Below are 16,389 nucleotides of genomic sequence, written 5' to 3'. Positions count from 1 at the left end.
GAGGAAGTAGGTCTCGCGGGAGCACCCGTGGGCTCTGACTCTCTCTCTCTCCTCCCTGGGTGCCCTGGGTTGGGCAGCTTTTCTCCATTGTACCCTTCTGCCACGATGTTCTGCCCCATCTGAGGCTGGCTAACCACGGACTGAATCTCTGAAATGTGAGCCCCAAATGAACTTTTCCTCCTCTAAGTTGTTTTTGTCAGGTGTTTTGGTCACAGCGATGAAGAGCTGACTAACGCAACCTGAGATACGCTGTTTTTTCCTAGAGTCCATACCCATAACAAAGTTCAATTATTAATTAGTCACAGTAAGAGAGTCACAGCAAAACTAGCAATAGTAAATATAGAATGATCATAACTACGACATAAATTATTTAAAACTCATGAATTTCACACTTCTGGAATTTTCCATTTAACAATTTGGAAGCACCCTTGACCACAGATGACTGAAACCGTGGAAAGAGAACCCACAGAGAAGGGGGGGACTACTGCATTTCAGTTCTGTGAAAAGTAATTAAAATTAAATAGAATTTAAAATCCAGTTGCTTAGTTTCTTGAGCCATACTTTGAGTGCTCAGTGGTCACATTTGGCATATGGCTACCATCTTGGAGAGAGAAAGAGGAGAACAAGAGGGAGAGTGGGAGGAAGGGGGGAGAGAGAGAGAGAGAGAGAGAGGGAGAGCCCCAATGGAAGCCTGGAAGTCACATGTGGTCATTTCTGTTGGTCGACAGTCACGACCCATTCAGGTTGGGGGGGGGGACAGAAGGCACCCTAATGGGAGGGCAAGATTCTGGATGGGAATGTGGAACCAGAAATGTTACTGTGGCCACTGTTGGAAACTGGCCATAAAAGGCCGCCCCTCCTCTCATCTCCTGGCCCTGTGCCACATCCCTACACCCTCATTCCCACACTTCTCCCCCTGGAACGGATCCTCGGCTGGAAAATGTCCCCGTAGCCAGGGCCCCGGTGCTGGACCTGGGGCTCAGGCCCAGTTTTGTTCTGATTCCTTGAAGTCTCCTTCCCCTAGGCAGGTGCCGCAGGTGTGGCTGGCACGGTGAGGGCCAGTCTGCTGTCCCCATCCTCCTGTAAAGCCCTATCCTCAGGGCTCTGATCATGGAAGCCCTCCTGCCTCTGCCTCCCAGCACACAAGCCCAGGCACTGTCCCAAGTGCCCAGCCTGTCTGTGCGGGACTGTGGGGTCGTCAGGCTGCACGTACCAATGCAGAGCCCTGCTGGCTCAGCTGACTGCTCAGCTTTGGCTCCTGCTGCCAAGACATTGGAATCCAGCCTGTTCCCGGTCCCTCCAGGCCCTGGGCGTCACAGCAGCGACAGGAGGCTCTGGGCCAACTCCTGGTTCTTGCCTCTCCAGAAACCTCAGTTTCCTTACCTGTAAGTGAAGCAGCAGAACCCACCACACAGTGTTAGGAAGGTCACACAAGGTCATGAACATGGGGACTGATCGCCCTGCTTCAGCCAGATCCACCCTCATGGGCAGCCAGGGGCTCCTCCTAACCCTGGGCCAGGTCAAGCCCTCCAGGGGATTCTTCTTCACTTGAGGAAGAACCAAGGTCCCTCGGGGCTTTTGAAACTGGCAAGACCTGCTTATATCCTGCCCTGCACCTGCCTGGCCTCACCCCCAACGCTCTCCCAGCCTCCTTGGCTCCAGCCACTCTGGGCTCTGCTGGGTCCTAAGACAAGGGAAACCCTCCTCTAGACCTCTGCACCTCTGTCCTCCCGCCTGGCGCCTCTTCCCAAAACAGTGCAGGCACACCCTCACCGACTTCAAATTGTGGCTCGGATGTCCACCCTGTTTACCCTGGTCACAACAGAGCCCTCCCCCAGCACTCCAGTGCCCCCTCTGGCTTAATTTTTATTCCCAACCCTCATGCCACCTTTTTGAATATTATGACTTACTCATTGTACTTATTGTCTCTGAATATCAGCTCCCCAGGGGCAGTGACTTTTTAAAAATCTCTTTGGGTCACTGCTCTGGGCCAAGAATAGGGTCAGCACATCTGAGGCATTTGGTCCACGTTTGTCGAACGAGTGGACGGACCTGCACAGGGTGCCTGTCGCCCAGGGAACACTTCAGTGCCGTCACCATGCGGTGAGTCCCTGGGTTCCCACTGCCCTCAGACCCAGCCAAGCTGGGGCACAGTTCAGGAGAGGGCTACGTCTTAAGTGCCTTGAGGACTAAAGCACAGACACAGGGAGAGGATGCTGGTGCAGGGAGCAAGTGGCCCGAACGGACCTCTGGGAGGAAGGGAAGGCAGGGTGGGACCCCCCTCCGGGTCACGTGGGTTGGTCCTCACGTGGGCTGGGCTGTGTGGGTCTGTGCCACAGAGGACAGCATGAAGGCCGGAGGGTGAACCTGGGGTGCCTCATGGGAGTGGAGAAGCACCCCTCCACCCACCCATGCCACCTTGCAGAGCAGGGCCTATCTGAGCACCACTGTATACCCTTCTGTATGGACCCACCCCACCTCTGAGAACCGATGCTGATCTTTGGTGGATGTGGTGTGTGGACCAGTGGTCACCCCAGGAAGACCCAGAATGACCCTCCTTTTCCTCTGCCCTGGGCGAGGAGGTACGGCGGGGAGGCTGCCCCCCTCCAGAGCCCTGCTCTTGACCTATTCTCCCATGGTTAGGTCTGGACTTAGAGGAAGTGCTGCTGGGATCTGTATTGTCCTTAAAGTGGGGGGCAGTATAACTCCATGTCTCTGAATGCCCCCTTTCTAGCTAGGTTAAGGGAACCCTGAGGGCAGGCCTGGGAAAGTCCAGAGACCTACATCCTGAAGGGCCTGGCTTTCTCTTGTGCACAGGAACCCGGCGAGTCGGGCATCTGCAGGAAGCTACTGTCTTGCCAGGCTCCTTGGGACCCGGGTCAGACAAGCGGACTGTGCAAGCTGATGCTGATGACGTCATTGCTTCTGCAGCCTGACATAAAAACCCTGCGGGGGTGGTGGGGGACTGCGGCACAGGGGAAGCAGATGTGTCACTCATCCAGCGGCCACCACTGGACCAACAGTGCGGCCGTCTGTAGGCACTTTTTCCGGCCTTTCGGCGACCCGCCCCAGTACCCTGGCACCACTGGGCTGTGGACGTGCGGGATCACTGGTCCAGAGAGATAGGCTTAGTTTTTTGCACTGTTAGGAATGGAACCCAGGTCTTGCGCTCGCCAGGCCAGCGCTCCACCTCGGAGCTGCTCCCTCAGCCCAGCTCTGCGTTTAAAACTACACATTATGTAAGAGTTGGTGCCCGCAGTCCGGCTGCAGCAAAATAACCGGGGGGTGATGAGCAACTTGTGTACATTGATACAGCAGGAGTGGGAGCCGTTTATTGTAGGACAGGAGGGGTATATATACATCCCACACAGCTTATCTTAATTAACACAAACTAGATACAGCAGTCAACCAATAAGGAATCTCCACACTTAATGTCTCGCTGGCATTACTTCACAAACCACTCCCTCTGGCAAAATGCCAGGCGCCATTTTGACTTGTTTACAGACCCTAACAAGTTGGTGCAAAATTGCCACCTGGCCTGGGTGGGCAGCCACCCCCACTTCCCTGTCGGTAAAGCGCAGGGCACCGCGGCCTCTGCTGTGAGTTCCCGGCGCTGCACAGTCGGAGGGCACAGTTGCTGCCGGACCACCCCTGCTTTAGACGCCCCCACAAGTTGAGGATCCAGCCCTGTAGTGACCTCAGCTGGCTTTGAACTTGGGGTCCTTACATTTGAACCACACTCACATTTGATAATCCTCCCGAATAACTCACAGGACTCCAAAGGCTGTGCTTCAGTCAGTTTTATCATAGTGGAAGGACGCATGTCACAGCTAGCCACAGGGTGAGTTCTGGGGGGACCCAAACAGGGGACTTCTGGTCATCCTGGCCCCGTGCCATTGCTTCCTCCTGGCCATGATGTGTGACAACACCCAGACCACTGCCATCCAGGGAAGGCTGCCCAGGCCTCTGTCCAGAGTTTCTGCTGGTCTCCACCACAGGCTGCAGGGCATCTGACCTTGAGTGTCCAGGTCCTCTATCCATCAGAACTGACGTGGTGTGTACCACAGCCCCATCGTAAATCACACCATTGGGCTGTCCAGGGACAAACCTCCTACACAAAGCAGGACATTGCAAAGACCAGGGGACCATGTCCCAGTGGCAAGGGCAGAGGCCAACTCCTCTTGGCTCAGGTGAATTCTCTATACAGATTGGCTCACAATGCAGTTCCGACCCAGTGACCCCACCGTAAAGTGAAGAGATCAGGAGTCAGAGTGCATTTAGTCCACCCGACCTACCGAGCACCCCAGCTCTGCAGCACAGCACCCTGGGGTACTGGCCACCTGATCACATGGCTGAGTCAGGGTCGGGGTCACTGTCACTGCACAGCCTCATGAGAGTGTCAAATGGAGATTGTTAGCTCCAGAAAAGAGCAACATTCAAATTCTGAAGGAGGGTTTCTACGGAACACTTCTGTCTTTCCTATCATTGTAAAGTCGAAGAATTATACTTGAAGTGTCTTCCACTGAGAACCATCTGTGCGGCACCTGATTCCCAGGACTGTGAGGTTCCCGGAGCTGTCCCCGTGAGGCGTTGGTCACAGTGCCCCACGGGGAGCACTAATAAATGCAGGCTGCCTTTACACCCCGCCTTCATGTTTGGAGAGGGTGCAGAGAGGCTCTTGGAACAGGGCCCTTCCTGCCTCGGGCTGGCGCAGGCCAGGGGCATCATGCACGCCCCCCACCCAGCACTCCCTGGGAGGAAGGAGGGCCGGACCTGGCTTCCCCACTACCCCCACCCCAAAATGTTAGAATGGAGGTGGGCAGGGGCACAAGGCAAGGGAAGGGCCAACGATGACAGAGCACACCGTCATCCTGCTGGGAGCCCCAGGGCCTGAGGGTGGAAGGGGGCCTGGATCTTTCCAACCCCCAAGCATCGCCAAGAATTCTCGCGACCCTAAGAGAACCCTGCAAAGAATGGACTCCTGGTCCAGCCTGGAAGAGCCTCAGCAAATGTAGGTGGGGTCTGCCTCCCCCAGAGATGTCTCCCGGGGGGAATGGGTTGTGGCTGTTTGGGTGGTAGGTCAGGCAAGGACGTGGCGGACAGTCTGCAGGCTCAGGCTTATCTGTCAGTGTGCAGAGGTGGAGGGTTCCTCGGGGACCAGAGAGAACCCACAAGGGGCCACCTGGGAATCTATCCAAGGGGCCAGGAGGGAGAGCCATGCCCAGGAGGATGCTGGAGGGCTCCTGCTGATGTCCAGCCAGGCACAGATCACTGAGGTCTGAGGAGCGTCCCTGGGGACTGACCTTGGAGGAGCCCACGGAAGCTGGGAAAGGAAGCCACCCAGACAGACGAGAACCGTCCCTCCAAGCCCCCCCGCCCCCCGTTCTGCCGTGATTGGAGCAGGTCACCCACCCACTCCCCCTGGACTGCAGCAGCTGATCTGGGGAGGGAGAGGAACCCCCAGGGGCACTTGGAGGATGAGATTGAATATTGTGAGTTATGGGTAGGAACATCATATCCCTTCTCTCCTCAACCCTCATACATTCTCAGTGGGGACAGCCCCTGTGGCTAGGGACAGAGTAACCAAGGAAACAGAAGTTCATCAACCTGTATGTTTCCTGTGAACGTGGAGACGCCAGGAATCACCGTCCAGAGGTGGCTTTGGATTCCGGCTTCTGCAGCATCTTCCACAAAGAGCGCTGGGTTTTCAGAGTTGGACAGAGGACAAGGACTTTGAGTCCCCCAGGGACGACTTGGGGAAGGCAGATTCCTTGTGGACAGGGGCTGGTGAGCTTGGCTTGAGTGCAGTCGGCCGAGCCTTCCCCTGGTGCAGCTCGAGGGTCGGAGCATCTTGGTGGCCAGCCTTGGGCTCCCTGGTGGAGGGCAGGGCATCTTCTATCTTTGCAGATTTGTGTCCTGCCTTCAGGCCAACAGAAGGGGGCGGAGGAACTGCCTTCGGCTCAGCAAACCTTATGTCGACAGATGCCTATTTCAGGGTGGCACCTTCTGGCCTCCCACAGACTGACTGTTTGTGACCTAGAACAGGCTCCGTGCTCTTACCCAGGAGGAGCCAGAAGCCAAGGCACTTGCCAGTGTCCTCACCCAGGGCTCAGGGAAGATGGACCTCCTCCCTCCACAGAGTGAAGGGAAGGGGGGCTGGGGGGCCCAGTGTGCGAAGGCCTGGCCCAGGGCTGGGGAGGGGCACCTCCTGGGTGCTTTCAGTGTGTCCCCAAGAGCTTCGTGCATCCAACGCTTTGTCCCAGGGTGGCGGTGTTGGGAGGGAATGTGGAGCCTTTGAGAGGTGGGGCCTAAATGGAGGTCCTCAGGTCATCGAGGGTGCCACCTGGAAGGGTGCAGGGCATTCTCCTGAAAGGGCTGTCATGACACCTGAGTCCAGACACACCCAGCCTCCGGCTTGCAGTCAGGAGATGCGATCCTTTCTCCCCATGTGCACCTGCCATTGTACCTGCCACGGCGTCCCCACCAAAGCTGGCACCGTGCTGTCTGGACCTTCAGCCTCCAAAACCACGAGCTAAGTAAACCTCCTTTCTCTGTCAGGTTAGCCTGCCTCAGGTGTTCCATTGCAGTAACACAAAACTGACCAATGCAGCACCCAAGTGCTGATGGCTCTTTGAGGCGAGGATGGGATTATGATGGGCTTTGCCTGGTTCCTTTTATTTTTCTTTGTTTTCTGATTCTTTTTTCTACTGTAGATTTAAGTTACTTACATAATTGGGAAAAGTGCTTTTCTTTTTTTGGCATAAAAAGGGATGCATGTAGAATAAGGAGCTTTCCTCTGCACCCCGGTTCTGGAGTCTTGTTTTAGGTCGGGCAGAGCTGGTCTGCCATCCTCCTGCTTGGGGAAAGCCTCTCCATGAGCCCCTCAGGGCAGCCTCCAGTTTGGGGGCTCCTCGGTTTTCTGCTTTTGAGCTGATCTTGTCCCCCTGAATTCCTCCCAGAGATGGGGGTCGAGGAAGGGCCATTTGAGGTGGGAAGTCTGAGACGGTGGGAGAACAGGAGAAAGATGAACCTCATTGTCGCCGGGATTTCTAGAAGCTCTGGGTTAACTGCAGTGTCCGGAGCTGTGTGGGGGATGGACGGGTTGCCTCTGGAACACTCCTTAGTTAACAGCCGCCCTCTTCCGCAGTGTCTTGGGGTCTCTCCTGGGGCCTGTTCAGAGGTGCTGGGGCTTCCGGCAATTTCCTTCCTGGCTCTGCTCGTCTGGAGAGGAGTTCACTGGGAGGTGCGTCCACTGAATTCCATTTCCTGATGGCAGAAGCGCTGGGGGCGGTTGCCATGGCGACCAGGGGTGGGTCACACTATTAATTGGTACTGGAACAATGAGGGATGTCGTGACCCTCCGCAGGAAGCCTGAGGTTGGAATGACCATGGTCTCTCCCACTCTCCTCCCTGTGGTCATCTCCGAGTGGAGGACAGAGGACCCGTGCGGCCAGTGTGGGCACGGAACAGGAAGGCTGCCGAGCCGGCGGGGGTCTTGGCCGTGCTCCCTGCTCCGGTTTCTTTCCAAATGCATTTCCAGGATGCACCCCTCCCCAGCTCTCCTGGGGGACGCACAGGCGGGGGCCGCACATTTACACACCCCCCTGACTCCCAGGAGCGGCACGGGCCGGGAGGGGCGCCAGGGGCCCAGGCACCCAGCTCCTGCCTTCCCAGGACGAGGCAGGAAGGAGGTGGGGCAGAGCCCAGGAAGAGCCTCCCCTGGGGTTGCTGCGAGAGCCAAGGGGAGCCTGGGAGACCCCCCGCCCCCCTCCACCCCACCCCGCCCCACCCCCAGCTGCTGAAGCAGAGCCTCCTGCAGACCTGCACGGGGCCGTCCTGGGTTCCATCAGACTCCACAGCTGTCCCCCTGCAAAGCCAAGCCCAGGAGACCACCCAAGGGGAAGGGGTACCACGTGGCTGGGTGAGGGGGGGCGGAGGAGGCGGCAGGCAGCGGGGTTCTGGCTGGTTGTCTGTCTTTTTTGGCTCTTTCCCAGGCCGACCGGAGCCGGAGCCGTGCATTCAATCCATTCTCATGTGGAGAAGTTGATCTTCAGCTAGAAAAACAAAAATACAGCCAGCCGCCGGCCGGGCTCCATTTTCACAGCAGCCTGTGGGCTGAGTACCGTGTGCTCGCTCCCAGGTGCAGGGGCTAAGGCTCGGAGGGGAATTAGCTGCCCAGTGACGCAGCCAAGAAGTGGCAGAGCAAGGACTCAGACCCCTGTGTTCCCCACTGTGTTAACCTGCCTGATTCCCCCTTGCTGGGTCCCTCGGGTCTGGAAGTCCCCCCTTAAACACGGATGTCTGTTGGACTTTGCTTTAGGTGATGCCACAGAATGGAAAGACTATTAGAATCCCAGTTATCACTGACTGTGTGATCTTGAACCTATTACTTCACTGTTCTGAGTGTCCTCGGTTTCTGAAATAGAGGTCAGGGTGGGCTTTAGCTCATATGGTACCTGTGGGCAGATTTGAAGGAGGTGCCCTCTATGGGCAGCAGTTGCAGCATGTGCGTGGGCTCCCATCCGGGTAAAGAGAGCCCAGGCTGAACATTATACCACTCACCACGTTGGCTTGGCTCTTGTTCAGCAAAAACCTGCACAACGGCACTTGGTAGCCTTAGGAGTGGACCGTGGTCTTGGATGCCACTGAAAGCATCAACTTTAAAATCAAGACAAGGCCCACTCCTTGGCATATACCCAAAGACTTAAAATCAACATACTATAGGGACACAGCCACATCAATGTTTATGGCAACTCAATTCACAGTGGCTAAGCTGTGGAACCAACCTAGCTGTGGAACCAACGAATGAATGGATAAGGAACATGTGGTACATATACACAGTGGAATATCACTCAGCCATAAAGAATGAAATTATGTTATTTGCTTATAAATAGATAGAACTGGAGACTATCATGCTAAGTGAAATAAGGCGATCCCAAAAAACCAAAGGCTGAATATTCTCTCTGATATGTGGATGCTAACGCACAATGTGTGTGGCGAGGGTTCAGCATAGAAGTTCATTGGATTAAACAAAAGGGAATGAAGGGAAGGGAGGGGGGATGGGTATAGAATGAATGGGACATCATTTTCCCGTATTCAGTATGAACACGACCAGTGAAACTCCACGTCATGTTCAACCACAGAGTGGGAAGTTCTACTCCACGTACGCAGGATATCTCAGAATTCATTCTACTGCACGTGTAACTGTGAAGGGTCTGGATCCTGGCTTGGTCATATGTACCAAACGCCTGTGCTTAAGGGGCACCCAGGAAATGGTCCTGTCTATGTAGAGCCCGTGTCCGGGCAGGTGGAGAGCGGCCAGAGGAGACCTGGGGAAGGTGCGGAGCTCCGCCGGACAGGTTCCCTTCCCAGCCTCAGCGCCGCCCTGACCCGCCATTCATGGCCAGTCCACCCACCTCTGCTGGTCCCCGGGCAGCAGGGTGGCCGCAGACTGGCAAGCCCTCGGCTTCCTGCTTCATGGTATCTCTCCCACCCTGTGCCAGGTCCCAGGCCTGGGCTCAGTCGTCCAGCATGACCTGGACACGGGCCATCCCGTCCTCAGAGCAGGAACGTCCTGGACGCCGGTCACAGGGTGAGGCTGGGGGAATAAAAGGCGCCTAGGACCCGTGACAATGTTGCCTTCCGTGGCAAGAGGACTGGGCGGAGGGCATGTCCTCCAGGCCTGCCTGGCATTATTCAGGTGTCCAAATCTAACCCCCGGGCTCCTAGACAGCGGGAGGGAGGTCCACAGCCCTGTGCTGGGGGTGACTGACCCTGACGGGGAGGCAGCTTTGAATCTGGGTTCCCCCAACAGCTGGTTCTCATCCACGTCCTTTGCCATATTAAACCGCAGTTTTAACCCTAGCACTTTCCTGACCTCGTGAGCCCTTCTGGTGAGTGACGGAAACTTAGTGGGTAGCTCCGAATTGGTAGCTAGCGGATCAGAAGGAAAGGAGGTCCAGCGACCCCCCACCTTGTGCTGGTGTCTTAAGGAGAGCAGTCCTGTGTCCTCTGTCTGTGGGGTCCAGGGACAGTGTCCCTCTGTCTGGGTCAGTACAGGGGAAGAGCTGGTAGGAGCAAGATGGTGCAGGGGGCAGAGATTGGGCTGGACAGGAGAACTGAGGCTGAGAAAGAGCACCCCAAGGGTCTGCCAGCCCAGGGTGAGCTGGGGCCCCTGGACACCGGTCCCTTCCATCAAGGAGCCTGTTTTTGCCCTGGACCTGAGGGCTCAGGGGGCTCCAAGCCCTAACAGCTTTCCCCTGGTCAGTCAGAGTCCCTGACTGCCCTTCTGCCTGGATTACAGACAGACAGCACAGGCTTCCCAGCACAGAGAAAAGTGAAAATTGGATTTACCAAAAAAGGAGAGAAGGCAAAGGGCTGATTTGCATTATAAGGAGTTTTTTTGGTGCCACACCTAAAGTCTCCTTTTTAAATAGCAAGCGCCCCGGGGGCATTGGAAATAGAATTCAGCTTAGGAAATCATGACGTATCTCAGGTTTTGATGGGCCTCAGCTGCACTGGGTGCTGACTTCCAAGACAATATTTTAGGGGGTAGAGGTGGGAGGTGTTTCACCTGCCCATCCACAGCCATCCTGAGGCCAGCACCCTGGACAGCAGACGCGGCTCTTCCTGGGTTTTCTAAAACCCTGAACTTTCAGCTGGTAAGCTGGCATATTAGTGGAGATATATGAGATTTTACTCTTTTCCATAAAGCAGAGTTGTTCAATGTGAAACAGAATTGGACTCGATGTTTGTGGCTCCTTAGGCGAGGCACCGAGATGGCGGTGGCTATTGTGACCATGGGAGGAGCCGCTGGGAGGAGCCACTGGGAGGAGCCGGGATGCTGAGCCCAGGTGGGTGGACCTGGGATGCGGCGGCCACCCTGGGCAGGTCTGGCTCTTGTCACCTTTTTTACCTAAATTCCCGCTTGGGTTGATAGAGTTTGTGTCTGTATTTGGGGTTCAGGAAATATAACGATTTTTTTGTGCAGTTATGAGTTTTGTCCCCTGCTTTTCCCAAGATGGGCTTGGCTTTACCGCTGCTGTAGCAGGAATCAAATGGTCACTCTAAAACTGGGGATACAAGTGCCACCGCCTCCCCCAAACACCCCTGAGGGCTGGAACACAGCCCTCAGCTGCTGGTCACTGCAGCCACCTCCCTTCCACGCAGCAGGCAGCGGCTGGCCTTTCTCCCTGGCTCCTGCGAATGCCTGCAGCGCTGCTTTAACAGGAATCCCTGATGCACAGGCACAGGTGGACAGTCACTGTCCAAGGAGGCCAGGGCCCCGGCCACTATGGGTATGATGGACAGACGTGCCCGAGTGCAGCGAGGTCCCTCCTGGCTTGCTCTAGTCTCCTGGCAGATGTGGGTGGGAATCCGTCTCAGCCTTTAAAGACTTGGCCCTGCAGGGCTAGGTATAAGCATGGACATGACGTGGGGTGGACAATAGGGGCTGTGGGCACTCCAGACGGCACCTGAGGCTGGGGTGCCCAGGGTGTGTGTGCCCATGCGCCCACCCTGCTGTGCCTCAACTCCACGCAGACACACTGGCTTCCCTGCCCACGGGGGCGTGTGGAGCATGCACACACAGTGTTCTGAGGTGACGGTGGCACCCACCCGCTGTGCGCTCTCGGGCAGTCCCTGTGTGTGCCACAGCCTACGCCCACATCGCAGAGCGGCCTGCACCCACCTGTTCCTCCTGCAGGCCCCAGGGGGTGGGGTAGGTGGCAGGGGCCTGAAGTCCTGGTTCCTGGGCAGGGTTGGGCCTGGCCTCGAGGCTCTGCCCCCTGTGTAGCAGCAGGGACAGGTCTGCCCCCCAGCCAGAGGGGCAGTGAAGGACTCATGGGGGAGGGGGCAGGTGACACCTCCCCCAGAGATGCAGAGATTCTCAGCGCCACATACAAATAAATAAAAAAATTCATCAACAACTAATAAAAATATTTTTTTTTAAAAAGAAAGAAACTGATGGCTCACTATTAAGGGCTAGCAAACCGGGCACAGTGGCTCAAACCTCTACTCCCAGTGACTTGGGAGGCTGAGGCAGGAGGATTGCAAGTTCAAAGCCAGCCTCGGCAACTTAGTGAGACCCTGTCTCAACATAAAAGATAAAAACTCAGTGGTAGAACCCCCTGGGTTTAGTCCCCAGAACCACTACCTAGCCCCTTAGCCCCTTCTCTTAAACGGAGAGCACTCGTCCAGCAGATCAACACCCAAGATCTGCCTTCTCGGAAACTGCCTGTAGCCCCTCCTGGCTGCCGTGTGAGACCCAGCCAGCCTGTCCAGCAGGGTCCTGGTCACGCGGGGAGGAGCATAAAGCTGGGTCAGGGAGCTCTCCTCTTTGATCATTAACTATTTAATGATTTTTCTGTGGTGCCGGGGACTGAACCCAGGGCCTCGTACATGGTGGGCAAACACTCTACCCTGAGCCCCAGCCCCAGCCTGGACGCTCTCCTCTTGGACAGAGAGTTAACCCCGTGGTAGGACCTCAGGAGAACAGGTCCTGAGATGGCAGGTAGACAAAGCGGCTCCTGGGGCAGAGCAGAAGGACAGATAACAGGCCACTCAGCCTGGACGACCACATCGAGGCTGGACGAGTAGGAGGCCCAGGAACGTCGTGGTCCTTTGCTCAGCTTCTCGACTCGAGCCGTTCCACACCCAAGACCTGCTGCCCGAGGAGCTGGTCTCCACAGCAGGTGTGCACGGCGTCCATCCCGTCTTTCCCCTGCCCTGTTCCCTACCTAACAGATGGGGCCCATGGGGGCAGATACTTATTTTCCTGGCCCCTGGATGTACAGTTAGAATATTTAGAGAAACTGGACATGAACTTGAACTTGGAGCAGCACCCACTCTCTATTCATGGGGGCCTATGGAGAAACTTCAAGTTCAAGGTCTCACAGCAGTCGTTGGCAGAACCTGCCCGGGATTGGCCTTTGCCTCCCTGCAGGTGGCTGTCCCCCTCTGTTTTAGTGTCCCCTGGAATGGAGACAGACTTCTCAAGGGGCAGAGATGCTGGCATAAATGGGTTGACCAGATGTTCAAGTGGAAGTTCATGCCGATGCCTCCAAGGTGATAGAAAGCAGAGTGAAAGAAGAAGTTTGTGAGCTTGGAAAGCGCTACCCACGTCCTCTGATTTCATGCCACCAGGTCTTCGTGTGACAAGACCCACATGTGGACGGAGTCTGTAAAGTTCCTTTTCCCTGCCCAGGCAGCTCCTGCCACATGTGTGGAACCTAAACTCACACTCACTGCACGGTCCAAGGAATCCTTCGCTGACAAACGTGTTTAATAAGATCCCGGGTTAAGTTACACGCAGGGATGCAATGGGGGAAACCCACTGTGGGGAAATCCGCAGGTGAATAAAATGACCCCCCCCCAAACCCAAGCTGCTTCTTCAACAAGTCATACCGATGCCAAGGTAAAAGGGAGATGAGCAGGGGGTGAAGATGAAAGGAGATCGAAGGGCACAGATCAGCCAGCCATCGGGTGTGGACCTTACAAATTAGGTTCCTGATTTTAAAAATACTGTATTTTGAGGGCTTAGAAAACGTTACCCCAAAGAGAAGACCTCAGAAGCAAAGTTTCTCTCTGATCTTTCCCTGCCCACCTTTTCTGCACCTCTCATTTTTTAAGGCAAGTCCTAGAGACCAGAACCACCTTTTCCCAAAGCCATCTTTGTCTGCTTCAAGAGGACCCAAAATATCATTGTAACAATTATTAACATTCTAGTTGTGATCATGATATTGTGTATAAAAGAGTCTTTCTCTTTTAGTAACACATACTAAAATATCTATTGATAAAATGAAAATATTTAAATGGTGATTCTGGTTGGTGACATCCACAGGTTCCGGGAAAAAGCAAACAGTATGTTGAAATCCACAAAACACACAGGGAAAGGTACCATAAAAAGTGTCAAAAGAAAAAAACAAACTGGAGGATTAGGTCCCAAAAGACTTTAGATGTTGGAATTATCAGATATCCCAAAGGAAATACAAACATTGAAAAATAATAATTGGGAGGAATTTAAAAAAAACCCACTGAATGGCTTAGATAGAAGATTAAATAAGTTGAAGAGAGAATTAGTGAACTGGAAAATAGATTCTAGGAAATTATCTGTAGTATAGCACAGAAGGTCAAAGAGATGAAAGATGAGAGAAAGACATAGAGACATTGAGGGTAAAATAAAAGGCAGACCTCTAACTACTGGCATTCCAAAACGAGGAAGCAGATTCAGTAGACAAAGGAGAGAGGAAATATTTGAAGAGATAACCGCAGACGATTTTCCAGAATTATTGAAAACCATGAATCGGGTAGTTACAGAATCATAAATTCCAAAATGGATAAAGAAGAAGAAATCAGCGCCTAGAAACACTGTGACGGAGGACAGAACACAAAAGACAAAGGAAGTTCTTAGAGGGAGTCAAGAGAAAGGACTCTGGATGGCAGCCGTCTCCTGAAGGGCATCCCCAGAAGCCAGACCGTGGAATGGTCTTTCTGAAGTGCCAAGAGAATATAAGTACGATTGTACACCCAGAAAGACTATTAAAAGTAAGGGAGAAGTAAAACTATGTTTCAAAGACTAAGAGATCCTCCCTCGTGCTCTAAAGGTGGTTCTTCAGGAAGAAGAGAGAGGATCTGAGCTTAGAGTTGGCAGACAGGGGGAGCCAGAGAAGCAACAGTTCACTAACACGCTGTCTATTTGGTGGGATTTAAAAAAAAAAAAAAGAGAGAGAGAGAGAGTGATATTGAACAGTGTGAGTCCTACAGTGGGGCCCCCTATTGACGCTGCAGATCCTGGAGAAACGGGTTTTCACGGAGCCCGTTGTGGTTCTGTGAGGGCGGCACAGGATGTGATCTGGAAGTCACTTCCAGTAACTTCCGTCCTGTTCCTGGATTGCAGGAGCTTCTGTCCTAACAAGACATACAGGTGCCATTTAGGAAGCAGCAATGGCAGGAGCACAGGAGTGACCTTTCTGATATCTGACTCTTCTCCTCCTTGGAGGAAAAGGCCACATATTTGGGGCAATCCTAGGCTTGGCTCTTAAGCCCAGTGGAATAAGAACAGAGCATACGTAATGGGGAGAGGAAATTTCCATCCCCTGCCTTTGGCCTCTTGGTCGGTGTCCAGGGCTGCTGTGGACAGAATTGTGTTTCAACCACACTCTTACCTTGAAACCCCAATGCTCCCACCAGTGGCTGTGTCTGGAGACTGGGTCTGGGGGACGTGGTTAAGGATAAAGGAGCACAGAAGGATGGGACCCAGATCCAATATCACTGAGCCTCTAAGAGAAGGGGAAGGTAATTCTCCCTCTCTCCCTCCCCCCTCTCCCTGCCACGTGAGGTCCCTCACCATGAACTCCACCATGCCCACTCCCTGATCTTGGACACCGTCTCCAGAATTGCCGTCTCTACTAATTGTTTGTTGCTGTTGTTTTCCGTGCTGTTTTGGGGGTGCTAAGGATCGAACTCGGGGTCTTGTGCTCACCAGGCAAGCGCCTGCCAACTGAGCCGCACCCCGCCCCAGCCTCCAGCACTGTGAGCAGACAGACGTCCCACCAGGTCTATACGGTACCTTACTGCAGCCCCTCGAGACTGACAGGAGGACGTTGATGGACCCCACTTGCTGGCAGAGACTGGACGAAGACCACACTCTCCACAAGGCCCTCTGTTCCTCCCCCTGGACCTCCGTGCTATAAGACGGGTCAGCTGAACCCAGGCCTCGCGGGGCATCCGTCTTGCTCCTCCCTTCCATAAAACCATGCCAAGGTGAGACACTGTCACTGCAGGTTTCCCCACCAGGAGCCAGCCAGAGGGCGGTAAGACCCAAGACCTATGCTTTTGTTTGGTTTGGTTTCTATTCCAAAGATAACACACACCCGTGATAAAAACCAAAAGGAAGACAGCTGTAATGACAGCCACCATCTCCCGGCTCCTCCTTCCTTCCTCCCCGTCTTAACCCCCACCCCGGGAGGTGTCCCATTTTACAACTTCTGATTTTTTTACTTTCTCGTAGTTACCTTGGAAACTCTGGATCATGGCCTACATTGCTAGTTCTGGATTTCTCAATATTAGCCCAAAGCCATCGGCTTGGAAGCTGGTTCCTGCTCTCCACCTGCCCCCCCCCCCCCATGTTTGTTGTTATTTTGGTTCTGCTGGGTTCCTTTTAACTCTGAGGTATGAGAACCTTTATTTCATGTTGCATGCGAATTCTGACAGTGTCTCTTTGTGACGAGGCTATGTGCCCACTCACCCCTTTTTTTTCCACTCTATCGGACACTGTCAGAATTCCTCACATTTATAATCTGCTCCTGAACTTCAACCCATCCTCTGCTTTATCCACAGCTTGATTCTAAAAGTTAAAAACAATAAGTGACATTTATATTTTTATGCCCT

Source organism: Marmota monax, unplaced genomic scaffold, assembly GCF_021218885.2.
Source record: "Marmota monax isolate L192 unplaced genomic scaffold, Marmota_monax_Labrador192_F-V1.1 WCK01_AAM20220418_F8-fsc00362, whole genome shotgun sequence".
Classification (NCBI taxonomy): Eukaryota; Metazoa; Chordata; class Mammalia; order Rodentia; family Sciuridae; genus Marmota; species Marmota monax.
Note: the sequence above shows the minus strand (reverse complement) of the source record.